The sequence below is a fragment of the Panthera tigris genome, chromosome B1 (genome assembly GCF_018350195.1).
Source record: "Panthera tigris isolate Pti1 chromosome B1, P.tigris_Pti1_mat1.1, whole genome shotgun sequence".
Lineage (NCBI taxonomy): Eukaryota > Metazoa > Chordata > Mammalia > Carnivora > Felidae > Panthera > Panthera tigris.
In genome coordinates this window covers 169,866,425-169,881,720 of record NC_056663.1, presented here as the reverse complement: position 1 = coordinate 169,881,720, position 15,296 = coordinate 169,866,425, and the positions used below count along the sequence as shown (strand labels likewise).

Below are 15,296 nucleotides of genomic sequence, written 5' to 3'. Positions count from 1 at the left end.
TGATATCCATCCTTCTCTCCATAACTCAACAGACAGAAATGGAATACAACAGCACAAGCAAGAAATCATTTACTAAACTCCAATTTCTCCTCAATTCTCCAGTTGTTTGAATTAGCTTAAGACGGATGAATCTCTTAAAGCAGGATGCTTTGTTTCTTTCCTCGAATAGTGGCAGTTTCTAATATGTAAGACGTATGCTCTCCCCAGATCCTACCATCACCCACTTCTACCTAAATCTATAAAATGGCACAAACGTACCTGGCAACAGTACAGCAAATGAAATGTGTCAAACAAAGGGCAGTCCTTGCCTTAAGGAAGTCCATTTCCTGGTTGGGCTTCAGTAACCGGGAATCTGGGTAAGTACTGCACTGTTGTTCTGAATGAGTACAAGAAACTCCCAATCATTTCTTTTTAACTTCAATATTCTTATTCTTTATGGACTGATGGACTGTATTTCCTTCAGCCATCATGTATTTCATTTTAAAAGTCCCTTCTACCGATACAAAACTTTCCCTCTCCAGCATACTGGCCTATCTGTCAACATCTTTTATTTCTCTTTCCACAAGGTCCGACTCAATCAGAACCAGAAGGGAAGTCACCACATACCCATGCCATCTGCTACTGGACAGAATGTTGAAAGGGCTTACCTAGAGTCACACAGCTGATGGGCACAGATCAGAACCTGTTTCTATCCAGTTTTGCCACCAACCACAACTCTGTGACTCCTCTGACTCATTTTAAAACATTAGTAGCTTGGGACGCCTGAGTGGCTCAGTCAGTTGAGCGTCCTTCTTCAGCACAGGTCATGATCTCACAGGTGACAAATTCGAGCCCCACATCAGGCTCTGTGCTGACAGCTCAGAGCCTGGAGCCCGCTTCAGATTCTGTGTCTCTCTCTGCCTCTCCCCCTCCCCCCGTTCATGCTCTCTGTCTCAAAAATAAAAATAAACATTAAAAAAATAAATAAAATATTAGTAGCTTGAACTAGGACTTCAAATTAATGAAGTCTTTAAACTTCTTTCATTTTTAAAAAGTCAAAGAATTGGGTAGTTTGCTAATAATAATTTGAGGATACCCACAGTAGATGAAAGAACAACTTGAGCTTCAGTAAAAATCTAAAGAAAAGTTTCTCAAATTCTAAAACCTAATTCCAGCATTCTTTTTGGAAATGTTTTTTTATTGTTTTCATTTTTGTTTTTTAATCAGAGTACATTAACTCAGGGGGAAAATGAGATTACCTCTTTATTCAAAGAAAAAAAGAGAACATTCTACCGGATGCATAAAAATAACATGCATGTAACTCTAATTCAGCAGTTCTCACATTCAGATCTGGGGTGGGACACAAGAATATGCATTTTATTTTAATTGGATTATAGCTGACACACAATTTTACATTAGTTTCATGTGTATAGCACAGTGATTCCACAACTCTACACTTGAGGCTATGCTCACAAGTGTAGCTATCACCCATCACCATACAACACTATTACAATATCCCTACGCTGTACCTTTTATCCCTGTGACTTATTCATTCCATAACTGGAAGCCTGTATCTCCCACCCCCCTCACCCATTTAGCCCATTCCCTTCATTCCCCTTCCCTCTGGCAACCTTCAATTTGTTCTTTGTATTTATGGGTCTGTTTCTGCTGTTTGTTTGTTTTGATTTTTAGATTCCACATATAAGTGAGATCATACGGTATTTGTCTTTCTCTGACTTATTACACTTAGCAGAATACCTTCTAGGTCCATCCCTGTTGTCACAGAAATATACATTTTTAACAAGCACAAGTGATTATAATGCTGATGGTCTGAAGGCCACTTGATAGGAAGCACGGATCTATACAATTTCTTTAAATTAAGTTAATTTTGGTATTTCTTCCTAATCAAGAACGTAAGGCCAAGAAAAGGAGGAGAAGAAAGGAGAGGAATAACAGAGAACCCAAATGAAAAAAAAAAAAAAAAAAAAAAAAAAGACAGACATGATGTTACCCTTCAAGTACATGGAAAAATGGCTTTCATGGAATGACAGTCCTAAACTCCGACCTAAATTATTCTGAGAGCTGCTGCAAAGAATTTTTAAAACCAACTCAGAGCTGAAATGGCACTAGCACCCAAGGAACAGGTGAAATCAAAGACAAGTACAGAGTTTGGCAGATTTCAAGCCCTCAAGAAATATTTGTTTAATTAAGAAGCAACCCTGACTCTAGCTGGAAATCTATTTAACCGCAGAAGTGAAATCATAATTAATATGATCACATCTCATTTTCCCTCTGTGTCTGTTTCCTCGGGGCATCTATAATGTCTGAATTGAAAATGGAACAGTAAGTATTATAATAACAACATTTGTTGGAAAGCTCATCCTAATTTTTGTGGTTCATGAATTGATGGATATGCCTTTATTAATTCTTTTCAGACTTTTTCAAAGAAATCTGAACTTTTAAAATTACATACATTATCCACCTTAAACCAAATGATCCTGGCAAGCAAAACCTTCTACTGGAAAGGACAGTAGGGAAAAAAAGAAAAGGGGAGGAATAGGAGGTACAACTAATTTAAGGGAAAGAAATCAAGAGTAAACAAGTCAGGAATTAAATGTAGCCAGAAATACAAATTGCTACTTCAAGGTCCAGATATTATATCATGTTTAATAGGGTGGGAGGGCGAAGGACCCCAACAGACTTATTTAGAAGATGTGAGTATCCTGGGGGAGGGATCTCCCCATGCTCTACAAATCTACCACCAGTCCAGCTCACTCATTCATTCATTCATTCATTCATTCATTTCTTTTACTTCCTTCATTTCAGGACAGCAGTTACCAGTGTTTATTTTATTCCTTACATCCAAAAGAAGATCTTCATGTTAAATCAGGAAAGAAGGCTTTTATTTACAAATTAATGCTGCCGCAAAGCTGAGCACACGGTTTTCTCTCACAGAAGAGTGAAGTATTATAGGAAGTAATACTCACGGCTTTGGAGTCTGAGAGAAATGTGCTCAAATCCTGACTGCATCACTTATCTGTGTGACCATAAGACTCATAATTTAACTTTCTGAGTTGGTTTCTTGCTCCATAAAATGGGAACCAAGACATCCACCAGGATAAGGGACAAAGTGTCCTAAATGACCTAGCACAGTGCCCGGCACATAGCAAGCGGCCGTTCTAATTGTTATTTCACACGGGCTGCATTTGCCTGAGCGCCCCACAATGTTCTGTCTGGGCAGGTCAGTCTAAAGCAAGTATATCCCCCAGTCTATTTTACAGCCTGTTCCAGGCTGCAAAGAGCTCCCACATGAAGCCCTCCTCAAACGACTATTTAGCACCAGGCCTTTGGGAAGTGTGTTCTGTTCTCTCCCGAATACAGATGAAATGAAAGTCATTCTCAGGCTCTCTCAAAGAGACATTCACCTTCAAAGAGCAACGAGTCTATCATTTTCGCTACAGTGAAGGAAGCCAAAGAAGTGACTCCCAAATTACCACCCTTACAGCGAGCCAATCCCACACACCTCGGTAATAAGTGGGAGAGTGGAAGGAGTAAATAGGAGAGGCGTGCTGGTAAATGTGCTCTACCCCTCCCCCTTACCACCTGCTTGCACACACATCCGCTCTGATGTAGGAGTCCTCTTCACATCTGGACCCAGCCAGGATACGCCAAGAAATAATATAAAGTCAGCGGAGAAGAGGCTAACAGTTCTTACCAAATTTCCACAACCCTTGGGTAACAGCGGCATGTTCCAAAGCCCTCTTCCAAGGCAGTCCTATCTGCGATTAAGACAGATGGATAGGGGTGCCTGGGTGGCTCAGTCGGTTAAGCGTCCGACTTCAGCTCAGGTCACGATCTCGCGGTCCGTGAGTTCGAGCCCCGCGTCGGGCTCTGGGCTGACAGCTCAGAGCCTGGAGCCTGCTTCCGATTCTGTGTCTCCCTCTCTCTCTGCCCCTCCCCCATTCATGCTCTCTCTCTGTCTCAAAAATAAATAAAAAATGTTAAAAAAAATTTAAAAAAAAAAAAAAAAAAAAAAAAGACAGATGGATAACATGAGGGACAAGGGCACTGACTCCTAAGCCAGGCTGCGTGGGTTCAATACCTGGCTCCATCCCAGGTATTGTGTGTGGCTTTGGATATGTCATGCCGAAGGGACACAGTGATAGCACCTAACTCGCAGGGCTGCGGCAAGAACTGCACGGGTTAATACATGTAAAGTGCCTGGGTTAGCTATTATCGTCACTATGAAAGCATTACACCCAATTAACAAGGCCAAGTGTACAAGAGGACATGCTCCTCTCAGAAAAGAACTGCTGTATCCTCAGAAAGAGACACCCAACTGGAGTTCTTTAAATTGAATCATATTTTAGACACACTAGAAGGTCACTCTGGTTTGTCTAAAGCAGCGGCTCTAAGCCAGGGTAGCATCAGAAGAACCTGGAAAGCTTTTCCCAAAGGTGCATGTCTGGGCAGTAGGTCTGGTCTGGAGCCCAGAATTGTATTCTGACAAAGCAATGTCACTCTAAGGCCCACCTGGAGGTGAGAAACACTGGTGGAAAGCAAGTCCCAACCCTACCAGACCAGCCTTTCTTGGCAGGGTGGGGGTAGTTAGGGATGTTTCAAGAGTACCACTGCCCACAAAAATGTCTCCAAAACCTGTTGGCTGCTGCCTGAAATTCCTTTAGCAGGAGGATCCTGATATGGGAAACAAAGGCAAAAGAAGAAATTAAATTTCCTTACTACTTACAGTCCAGTGGTAAGTCCTTGAGACAGACAGAGTGACCTTCCCCTGGGAGCTCAGCTGCCTCGATGCGGACACTTTGCTAAGGGACAAAAGGCAATCTTAGCTTAACATTATCCTGCCCCCCCCCAGGATCCTGGGAGTCTACTTTCACACATAGAAATTCCTTTGGGAACTTCCATTATCTCTACCCCCCAAGATACAGGTTTGCAATCATCCTCCAAGCATATGGCCTCACTGATATACATCTGGAGGGTCTTATGACTGAAGTTTTACTAGATAGTACTTTATGATCTTTTCCTAACAATAGTTAGCCCCCTCAAGGTCCTCGAAACCTTGCTGCCAAAATTCCTTAGAGATGTATGGTATGCTATCCCTACCCCCCTCCCAACCTGAAGGTATACAATCAGTCACCCGTCACAACCCCAGCGCAGCTCTTTCTGCCCATGGGTCCTGTCCTGTGCTTTCATGAAACTACTTTTTTGCACCAAAGACGTCTGAAGAATTCTTTCTTGGCCGTTCGCTCCGAATCCCAACATTTCCACTTCAGTTCCCATTACACAAATCAGAAATATATTCTAAACTAGAAAAGGAACTCATATTGGCTAAGCAACTATATAGCATGTCAGGCCCTTTACGTGTATGTCCTATTCTTCAAAATCGCCTCACGGCAGTTACTGTACCAAGGAGGAACCGGAGGAGCAGACGGCTTCTGGAGCAGGGCCAACACCCCACCCCAGGTGAGTCTGCCCACTGCACGACGACACCACCTCCGGGCCTATCACCTGCGCTCAGGAAGCCTGGACACAGCTCTAAGTCAAGGACAAACCCACCCCCGGTCTTTCTGGATTGTACTGAACCGGGAATAAGTTGAATTTAAAGACGCAGGAAGGAGTCCTCCACTCACCCTTTGCCTCCTCTTCCAAGGAAAGATTTTAGGGCAAATCTCAAACACCGAGCCTTAATGCCATATTTGTACAACTGAAATGTGTTAGCTTTTAAGTCTTTCTTTTTTCTTATAGACAAAAGGAAAGAAATAGATGAAAAAGAAAGAAGAAAAATGAAAGAAAATGGAAATAGATAAAAAATGGGGGTAACTGTCCAATATACCTCAAAAAAGTTACTATGAATCCCAAATAAGATCACAATATCCATAGTTACTTGAGCCAGAACTTACTGAACTTAATGCCAAGAACACACCATCTTCCAACAAACACTAGGGATTCCCATTTTTCAGATGAGAAAACGGAAGTAGGAAAAGGTTAAAAAAACTTGTCTGAAAACTTGGTTTGTGAATGGAAATTAAAACCCGGGACAAAATCTAGGCTTTCCAACTCTTATGCCTAGTACATTATTTTGTCTATAAAATCACTACATAATCTGTCAAGTGTTATAAAAATATTACCTTCCCCCTTATTAGGAAAATCTCATGAGTCACAAAGTGCCTCAAAGCTGAAGAAAAAGCAAAGGGATGCAGATAATCTATAAACTGGGATCTCATCCTTGGAAAAATAAGAGAACTTTATAAACCTATTTTCAGCTTAATGAATAGAAAATAAATAGAAGCATCAAAAGAAAATGAAGGCAATCAAGAAATAACATTAAGGAGAAAAACAATGGGCTTAAGGAGAAACAATGCTACTTACTGGGAAACATCAAGGATGAGAAACAGGGAAGTGATTCAGACAACTGTAAGACAAAGACCCAAGACCCAAGACAAGCTGGCTGTAAGGAAGGGAGGGTGGTCACAGGTGCTGCCGGCCTGGACCAGGAAGAGGGTTGAGGTCACCAAGCCACAGAAAGGAAATGACGGAGCCCCGCTGCCTAAGCGATTAGTCAGAATGTGAGGAACACCACGCTTCCTCCCATTTCCCCTCCCTACAAATGCTAGAGCATTACCAGACATTCCTTCTTAACAGAGGGGATAAGTTTTTTAATACCAGATACAGGAGACAGAATTTTTCTCTCCACACTACATCCTAGTAAGCAATTAGGATGCCAAAGGAGACTTCAGGAAGCTGAACACAGCCACAGAAATAACCAGCAGTCAGGAGACGGGATTCCAGATGTGGCCCCACCAATGCCCTGGCTATGCCACCACAGGCAAATGCCACAGCAACCAGACCATCAGCATCAGCATCAGCATCCAAGTGAAGGGCTGACAGGACGATCTCTCGGAGGCACCTTGGTGCTGCTCTCACCAATGGTAAGGACTATGGTGAGCTCTCCAATGTGCTAACCCAAAGAGAGGGAGGGAAGGAGGAAGAAACTGAAGATGACAACGGTGCTTAAGGCTCAACTAGCTTTTAAAAACTGTAAATCCAAAACACCAAGAAGACTAATGGACCTGAAAAAAATGATATCATTTATTGAGCCATTACTATGTGTCACACATGTATTAGCTGATTTAAACGTCACCACAGCCCTCTAAGGAAGGTCGGTGACACAGCTAGTAGTTAAACTGAGATTTGAACCCGGCCTCCAGAGCCTGATCTCCTAACCACTAGACACACAGAAATAACTCAGGGATAACACGACCCAGCTAATTATATGACACCTCTGTTCTATGGCTGAAATCCTATCAACTCAAATTGACAGCCTGCATTACAGAATGCTTCCAGTTTCCCTGGGGAAAAGGAGGTGACCAGTCTGGAACTAGAATCTGACAAACAGCTTGAAGGAAACCAAGCCCTTCATGAACATGGCTCCTTGATTCTAGAATCTTTCTCCTTGAGAGCACACCTCAACCCTCTTTCAAAAGTGCAGCATTGCAGGTAACCATTGACAAGGAGGATCCCATCCAGTGAACTCATTTACTCGAGTAATGTTCTGTGGAACCCAGAAATGTTAAAGGGGCAACTCCAGGTCATTCAGGTCATTAGAGGGCCAGGGCTAGAATCTGAGCTGCCCAGACCCCAGTTTCACTGGTTCAAATACTTTAAAACCAAAACCTATGTCTTAGCCCTTATTTTATTCTGTATCTTTTATGAGAGAAACTTTCAAACACATAAAAATATAGAAAGTATCAACTATATTTCAATTAAAAAAGAAAATAGGGGCACCTGAGTGGCTGTCTGTTGCTTATTCAACTCTTGATTTTGGCTCAGGTCATGATCTCAAGATTCATAATTTCGAGCCCTGCATCAGGCTCTGCACTCGTGGTGTGGAGCCTGCTTAGGATTCTCTTTCCCTCTCTCTGCCCCTCTCTCTGTCTCCCCCCACCACCAAAATAAATAAATAAATAAATAAACTTAAAAATTAAAAAATAAAAAACTTAAAGTATCTACTATACATCAAATTTTTTTCAACTTAAAAGTAGAAAGAATTGGGGTGCCTGGGTGGCTCAGGTGAAGCATCCGACTTCGACTCAGGTCATGATCTCACAGTTCATGGGTTCGAGCCGTGTTAGGGTCTGTGCTAACAGCTCAGAGCCTGGAGCTTGCTTAGGATTCTGTGTCTCCCTCTCTCTCTGCCTTTCCTCCATTTGCACTCTGTCTCTCTCTGTCTCTCAAAAATGAATAAACATTAAAAACAAAAACTTTTTTTTTTAAAGAATGAATGAATCCCCACACAGCCATCTGCCAGCTTCAACAATTACCAATCAGAGCCAATCTTGTTTTCTCTCCATGCCCATTCCCTCGATCACCAGCCCCCAACACCAGGTTGTTTGGAGGTAAATCCCAGACATCACAGCCTTTCATCTGCAGATATTTCAGTATGTATCTCTTAAAAATAAGGACACTTTACAGCATAAACACACTAGTTTTATCACACCTATCGAAATTAATCATAATTTCTTAACATCAGTTATCCAATCAGTGCTCAAATTTCCCCAATTGTCTTGTGTTCTTCACAGTTTGCTTGAATCAAAATCCTTACAAAGTCTACACATTGCAACTGAGTTGATAAATTTCTTAGGTCTTCTACTCATCTCTTTCTCTCTGTCTTCCAATAATCTATTCACTGAAGAAACCAGGTCAATTGTCCTATAGGGTTTCCTATAGTCTGGATTTTTTTTTAAATTTTTTTAATGTTTATTTTTGAGAGATTGGGGGGGGTGGGGAGGGGAGACACACAGAATCCAAAGCAAGTTCCAGGCTCTGAGCTGTCAGCACAGAGCCCGGGCAGGGCTCAAACTCACAAGTCCTGAGGTCATGACCTGAGTTGAAGTAGGATGTTTAACCAACTGAGCCACCCAGGCATCCCTCCCATAGTCTGGATTTTGCAGTTTTCTTTTGATCTCCCACAATGCTCTGCCCTGTACCTTACATAAAGGAAGTATGCAGAATTCACCCATGTGCATATTCTCCTTCTCTCCCCCTCTCTTTTCCTCCCTCCTACTTCTGTTTTAAAAGAATAAATTTCATTTAATTATTGGTTAAATTCTTTTTTTTAAAAGCTTATTTATTTATTTTGAGAGAGAGAAAGCTTGTGTGCAGGGGAGGGTCAGAGAGAGACAGGGAGAGAGAGAATCCCAAGCACATCGGGCCAGCACTGTCAGCACAAAGCCCTACTTGGGGCTCGATCTCACAAACCATGAGATCATGACCCAAGCCTAAATCAAGAGTCAAATGCTTAACCAACTGAGTCACCAGGTCACCCTTTGTTGATTCAATTCAACAAGTATCCATGGAATGTCAATAAGGGCAAGGCTGTTGGGATACCAAGGGGAATAAGACAGGTTCCTTATCTCTGGGAAGACACACAATCCAATGAGAGTGATAAACACCAGATGAGAACTAGCTGGAAAGGATCTAGAAGAATTTCAAGGATGAGGTGGGACCTAAACTAGACAGTGCAAAACCTGGTTTGGGCCCATAGGAAGCAAAGGGCAATAGGACACAGAGGTAGCTTGGGCAATGTTAGCAAGGTGGGAATGTCTCTGGCATATTCTAAATTGACAGCAATGCTGGTGGGTAAAATATCTTATGGGAAAAAAGTTTGATGATAAAAGATCTGAAATATATACTGGGGATCTGAGAATCATTGAGCATGTTTGAATAGTGGACTAGCACTGGATCTGTATTATAGAACATTAGCAATACCATTGAGAATGTATTAGAGGTGGGGAATCCACTTTGGATTTCAATAATCCAGTTATTGGGGGCCTTGAACTGAGCCAATGGGAATGACCAAAAAGAAAAGGAAGTAACATGATCTGTCAATTGAATACCTGGGGCCAGAAGGCATGAAGAGTAGAAATGCTGATCTGCAGCTTTGAGAGAAAGGAAACAATTTTCTTGAAGCAAAAACACTATTTCTACAGTAGCTCAAGTAACATACTTCCACAGCTGTATATGAAAATCCACATCAAATACAAAACATTCTCTAATGTTTCAGCAACAAGGCTTGTAGGAGGGAGAAAATTCATTGTAAAGAAAAGGTAATTCCTAGAAGGCTTTATGTTTATCCAGGGATAAAATGTAAGCAAGTGTCTAAGTTACAAATGCAATCTCTGAATTCACAACCCATTCTGAAGGCACACACAAATTATAATCAGTAGTATGGAATTACTGATGTTTAACACAGTAACATAGGGCACAAGAGAAGTCTCCTTTGATTTAGAGAAGATCTCAAGACACATAATTTCCTTTTATCTAATTAAGAGGACATAACAGTTTCTGTTTGTACCAGACAGCACAAACCCAATTAAGTTTTTAATAGATAAATCCCTTGGAAAAAAAAAAAAAAAAAAAAAGACCTGCTTACACAGTGCCTAAAAAAGTGGCACAGTATCACCTCTCCTTGAATGTAACCTTTAAATAACTAAAACATCTATTTTATCTTCTGGATTTCAAATCCTGTATCACACTAGATTTAACAGAAGCACAAAGAGTAAATTCTAGATGTTATCAGAACCAGCAGGAAGTTATAACTTACAATCTGATTCTTTTCACTTAATGATATTCCTAAGTGATCCCTAAAAATATGGTTATTTTTTAAAGGACAGCTTACATCGGGGTGTTTAAGTACATATCAGGGTTAACATACTGTCCACCCTCTGGAAATAATTCTGGGTTTTCATTTTCATTTTCAAGTCTTATTTTACAAAGGATTTTAAGTGGGTAAATTTTCCCTTTAGCCCCATCTGCAGAAAGCTTCAACATCTTAAAAAAGTTTAAATTAAAAAATGGGGTGGGGGGGTGGCACGCCTAGGTGGCTCAGTTGGTTAAGCATCCAACTCGATTTCAACTCAGGTCATGACCTCTCTGTGAGTCTGAGCCCCACGTGGGACTCTTCCCTGACAGCACAGAGCCTGGAGCCTGCTTGGGATTCTGTCTCGTCTCCCTCTCTCTCTCTCTGCCCCTCTCCTGCTTGTTCTCTCTCTCTCTCTTTCCCCGATCTCTCTCTCTCTCTCTCTCTCTCTCTCTCTCTCTCTCTCTCTCTCTCTCTCTCTCACACACACACACACACACACACACACACACAAATAAATATTTTTTACAAATAAAATAAAATGTTTTAAAGACAGCTTTACCAACAGAGACATAAATCATTTCTCTTAAACCATTAAATTTCTAACACTTCCCTCACAAAAATACCAATTGTTTTGAATTTCACTGGACTAGCTGAGAAGTCTACAACACACCGATGCAGAGGAGTGCGGTTTGAGATTTCAAATCCAAAGATCTCTAGGTGTGCAACTTTAGCTGCTTAATAAGTCTCTTATCCATTTCCTCACTGCACACTAGGGTCATATTAGTACCTACTCCCTCTCAGGGAATGCTGTTAGGACCATGTCTCATTCTCAATCCTCCAAAGTTGCTGGATGTCCTACAATTCAATTCGATTTGACATGAACAACCCAGAAGGGAGCATCAGACTCCACAGGCATAAGTGCTCAGTCCTACAAGACTGCACTCACTTCAGATGCCAGGCACAAGGGCCAGGTCCCCAGGTTGCCTTCCTGTCAGACTTGGCTACAAATATGGTGATTCCCACAACTTCTACCGCTCAGCCTCAGTGGAGCAGCTCACAGAACTCAGGAAAACACTTTATTTATGTCTCATGATTTATCATAAAGGATACAATTCAGGAACAGCCAAATGGAGGAGCTGCATAGGGCAAGGAAGTGGGGGGAGGTGGACACAGAGCTTCTGTGCCCTCTCCGGACAAGTCACCTGCCCAGCATCTTGATGTGTTCACCAATCCGGACGCTCTCTAGATGCATTATAGGGGGTTTTATGCAGCACAATGGATTAAATCATTGGCCGTTGGTGACTGAACTCAGTCTCCAGTTCCGCACCTACAGTTCTGCCCCGTCTATCAGGGCTTGGTCATTCTGGTGACCAACCCCCAGCCTGAAAGTGTTTAGCAGAACTCACATCCTCTATCCAGGAGTCATTTCGTAAACATACAAAAGACACTCATGACTCAGGAGATTCCAAGGATTTTTAGGGAGCTCCATGCCAGGAACCCAAGACAAAGGCCAAATATCTATTTTTTATTGTGTTATAGATTAAATGTAAAGTGTAAAGCTCAGGCTCCAGGCTCTGAGCTGTGAGCACAGGGCCCGACGTGGGGCTCAAACCCACGAACTATGAGATCACGACCTGAGCCGAAGTCAGATGTTTAACCAACAGAGCCACCCAGGCGCCCCATATTGATGTTTTTATTAACATAAAACAGCAGTCGGTATTGCAGTGCCCCCCACCCCAGCATTGTATGGCAGACATATGGTCTAAGTGAGACTGCGCCCCCCATCCCAATGTTCCTACATTCTTCTAACATCTAGTGGTTCAAGAACGGACAAATAATACAAAAAAGGAACCAATGGCATTCCCCTGATCACAGTGAAGGGCTTTGAGTTGGTCCAACCAGTGTGAGCCTCAACCCTTTTGAACAATAGTTGAGAAAATTCTTCCCCTAGATGTGAATAAAGATGTGAACACATCATTCTGGAAGCTACTGGCAGCCATTTTGCCATCCCGAAGCAAACCACACTGAAAAATAAGCTGGCAGAAGAGGCCAGCAGCAAATCAGAGCTTCTCAATAGCCTATAACAGCCTATAAAAAGGTCAGGACAGAAACTGAAAATAAGGTTTAGAAACATTGACAGCAATTTGACAATAAATGTATATCTGTTGAACTTAATAATTAAAATCTGGGCCTTATATTTATTTTTTTAAATTTCATTTTTTCTGTAATTCATTTGTATTGTATTTTATAAAAAGTATGGGTCTGTATTGGTTTAAAAATATTTTTTTTAAGTTCCTTTTTTTCCAATAGCTTGAGAAGCACTGGCCTTATGGTCTGAGAAGTTGACCACGGCCCTGATCAAACCATACCTAAACCTGATGTTTAAGCTCTACTTTCTAGTAAGATGAGCCAATAGATACCCTTTGTTGCTCAGGCCTGTTTGGGTTGAATTTTCTACCATTTACATTAAAACTATTCTACCTGATACAGGAAGCCATCAGTCCAAAGTCAAGTGGGGAAAAGAACAAAGATGGAAGGTACAGTGCAAAGGTACTGAGAATTCCAATTATCACACAACTCTGCATGAAGCTGAGGAAGAAAATATCCATTTAAAGATATACAATCAGATAAAGGCTTATCACAGCCCTGCAATTAAAAGGATACCTTGATGGATTTCCTTCCTTTAAACAATGAACCCATGCAAACATTTCATTGTTTCATGCATTTCAGCCACTGCCAATTTTGAGCCAAATGAATTATCTTCAAGCAAATGTCACACACAGTGGGTAGTGATTTCATTCTCCTATACTGTTGTCAAAGCTTTGCATACTGAAGCTTCCAAAAAGAACTGGAAAAATGACAATTTAGAGGTGGGAAAGAAACATGAGTTATTTCAAAGTAGCAGCCTGTGATAGGGTGGGATCTTTCTTTTAAAGTGCCTCTATCTAACATTTTCCAAACTGCAATCATTCCAACTGCTGGCTTTCCCTGTATTTATGCTGAAATTCAGCTGATTTATTTTTATAGTATTTTACCAGGATGAAAAGCCAAAATGAATGGGCGGGGGGGGGGGGGAGATATTACTGTAGGTTTTATTTTTTTTTTAAGTTAGTTAAAAACTATAAATTGGAAGAATTAGCAAAGGATAAAGAATGAACTTTAAGAAAAATGTTGACTAGGGGTGCCTGGGTGGCTCAGTCGGTTAAGCATCTGACTCTTGATCTCACCTGAGGGCATGATCACACGGTTTGGGAGTTCGAGCCCCAAATCCAGCTTTGGGCTGACAGTGTGGAACCTGCTTGGGATTCTCTCTCTCTTCTGCTCGTACACGCATGTGCTAGCTCTCTCTCTCCCTCAAAATAAATGAATAAACTTAAAAAAAAAAAGAAAGAAAAATGTTGACTATATTATTATGGTTTTGTTATTCTAAAACAATCCTAAAACAAGGTAAGGTTACTCTAAGTTAAAAGTCCATGTATAATAGATGAGGTGAGTAGGCAATGATGTAGGGGGCATGGGATCCCACTCTAAATAATCAGTTCAAGGCCAGGGAACTCCCAAATCCCTTAACAAGATGGTACAGTCTTTTAAGGGATGGGTGAAGCAATTAAGAAGGGTAAAACCACAGCCCCGCCAAAGTTTCCATAACTGTGAGGTCCAGGGATATCTTCTGCAGGAGTCTGAGATTTAGAAACTTTCTATTTCTTTTTCTATTTTTATAATGAATATTTAATTAATCTACAATAATATAAGCATATCCTAGGCCATCCAGATGCCAACCTTTGTACAGCCAAGTAATTTCATTCCTACATTTGCATTTATAAGCATGCTGGCACCGAGATCACTTAAAATGAGAGCATTTAATTCCAGTGTTTCTCAACCTGTGGTGCCCCAGACATGGTCTGAAAGGTCAACATTATCTCAAGTTTAAGAGACTCGAGCCTAGTTGGGGAGCCTGGGTGGTTCAGTCAGTTAAGCGTCTGACTCTTGGTTTCTGGCTCAGGTCGCGATCTCACAGCTGGTGAGGTGGAGCCCTACATTGGGCTCTGCACTGATGGTGCGGAGTCTGTTTAGGATTCTCTCTTTCCTTCTCTCTCTGCCCCTCCCCCACTCATTCCCTCCCTCTCTCTCTCTCAAAATAAATAAAATTTAATGAAAAAAAAGGCTTTAAAAAATTAAAAAAAAAAAAAAAAAGAAACCTGAGCCTAGTTAACTGCATCATCTCCATTTGCAAGGAAGAATGAGCAAATTGCATCATGATTAAAAACAGAGAAGAATGCCCTGAGAAGCACACAACATAACATCACTTCCATAATACTCAGAACAAAAATGCATAACCTTTATTCAGTCATGAATAAACAACCTCCCCAAATGGAGGGGCATTTTACAGAATAACTGGCCAGTACTCTTCAGGAGTGTCAAATTTATTAACAATAGGTAAGACTGTCCCATGTTCAGAAGTATGAAAACTAATGAAAGGAAACCTCATTTAAAATGGAGTCGGGGCGGGGGGGGGGGGGGGCGGCACCTGAGTGGCTCAGTTGGTTAAGTGTCTGACTTCAGCTCAGGTCATGATCTCACAGTTTGAGTTCGAGCCCCCCATCGTGCTCCATGCTGACAGCTCAGAGCCTGGAGCCTGCTTCTGATTCTGTGTCTC

General features: G+C 41.5%; 1 protein-coding gene across 8 annotated transcripts in view; it reads right to left on the bottom strand.

The window, feature by feature from the left end:
* Positions 1–15,296, bottom strand: part of APBB2 (amyloid beta precursor protein binding family B member 2) — a 382,950-nt gene that overhangs the window by 315,368 nt on the left and 52,286 nt on the right. The window contains exon 1 of one of the 8 annotated variants that reach the window (XM_015545095.2): positions 4,727–4,803. The exons of the other annotated variants lie outside the window; for them this stretch is intronic. The gene's annotated coding sequence lies outside the window, so the exon portion shown is untranslated. Of the gene's footprint in view, positions 1–4,726; positions 4,804–15,296 lie in introns of those variants that run through there. 8 annotated transcript variants of the gene reach the window in all.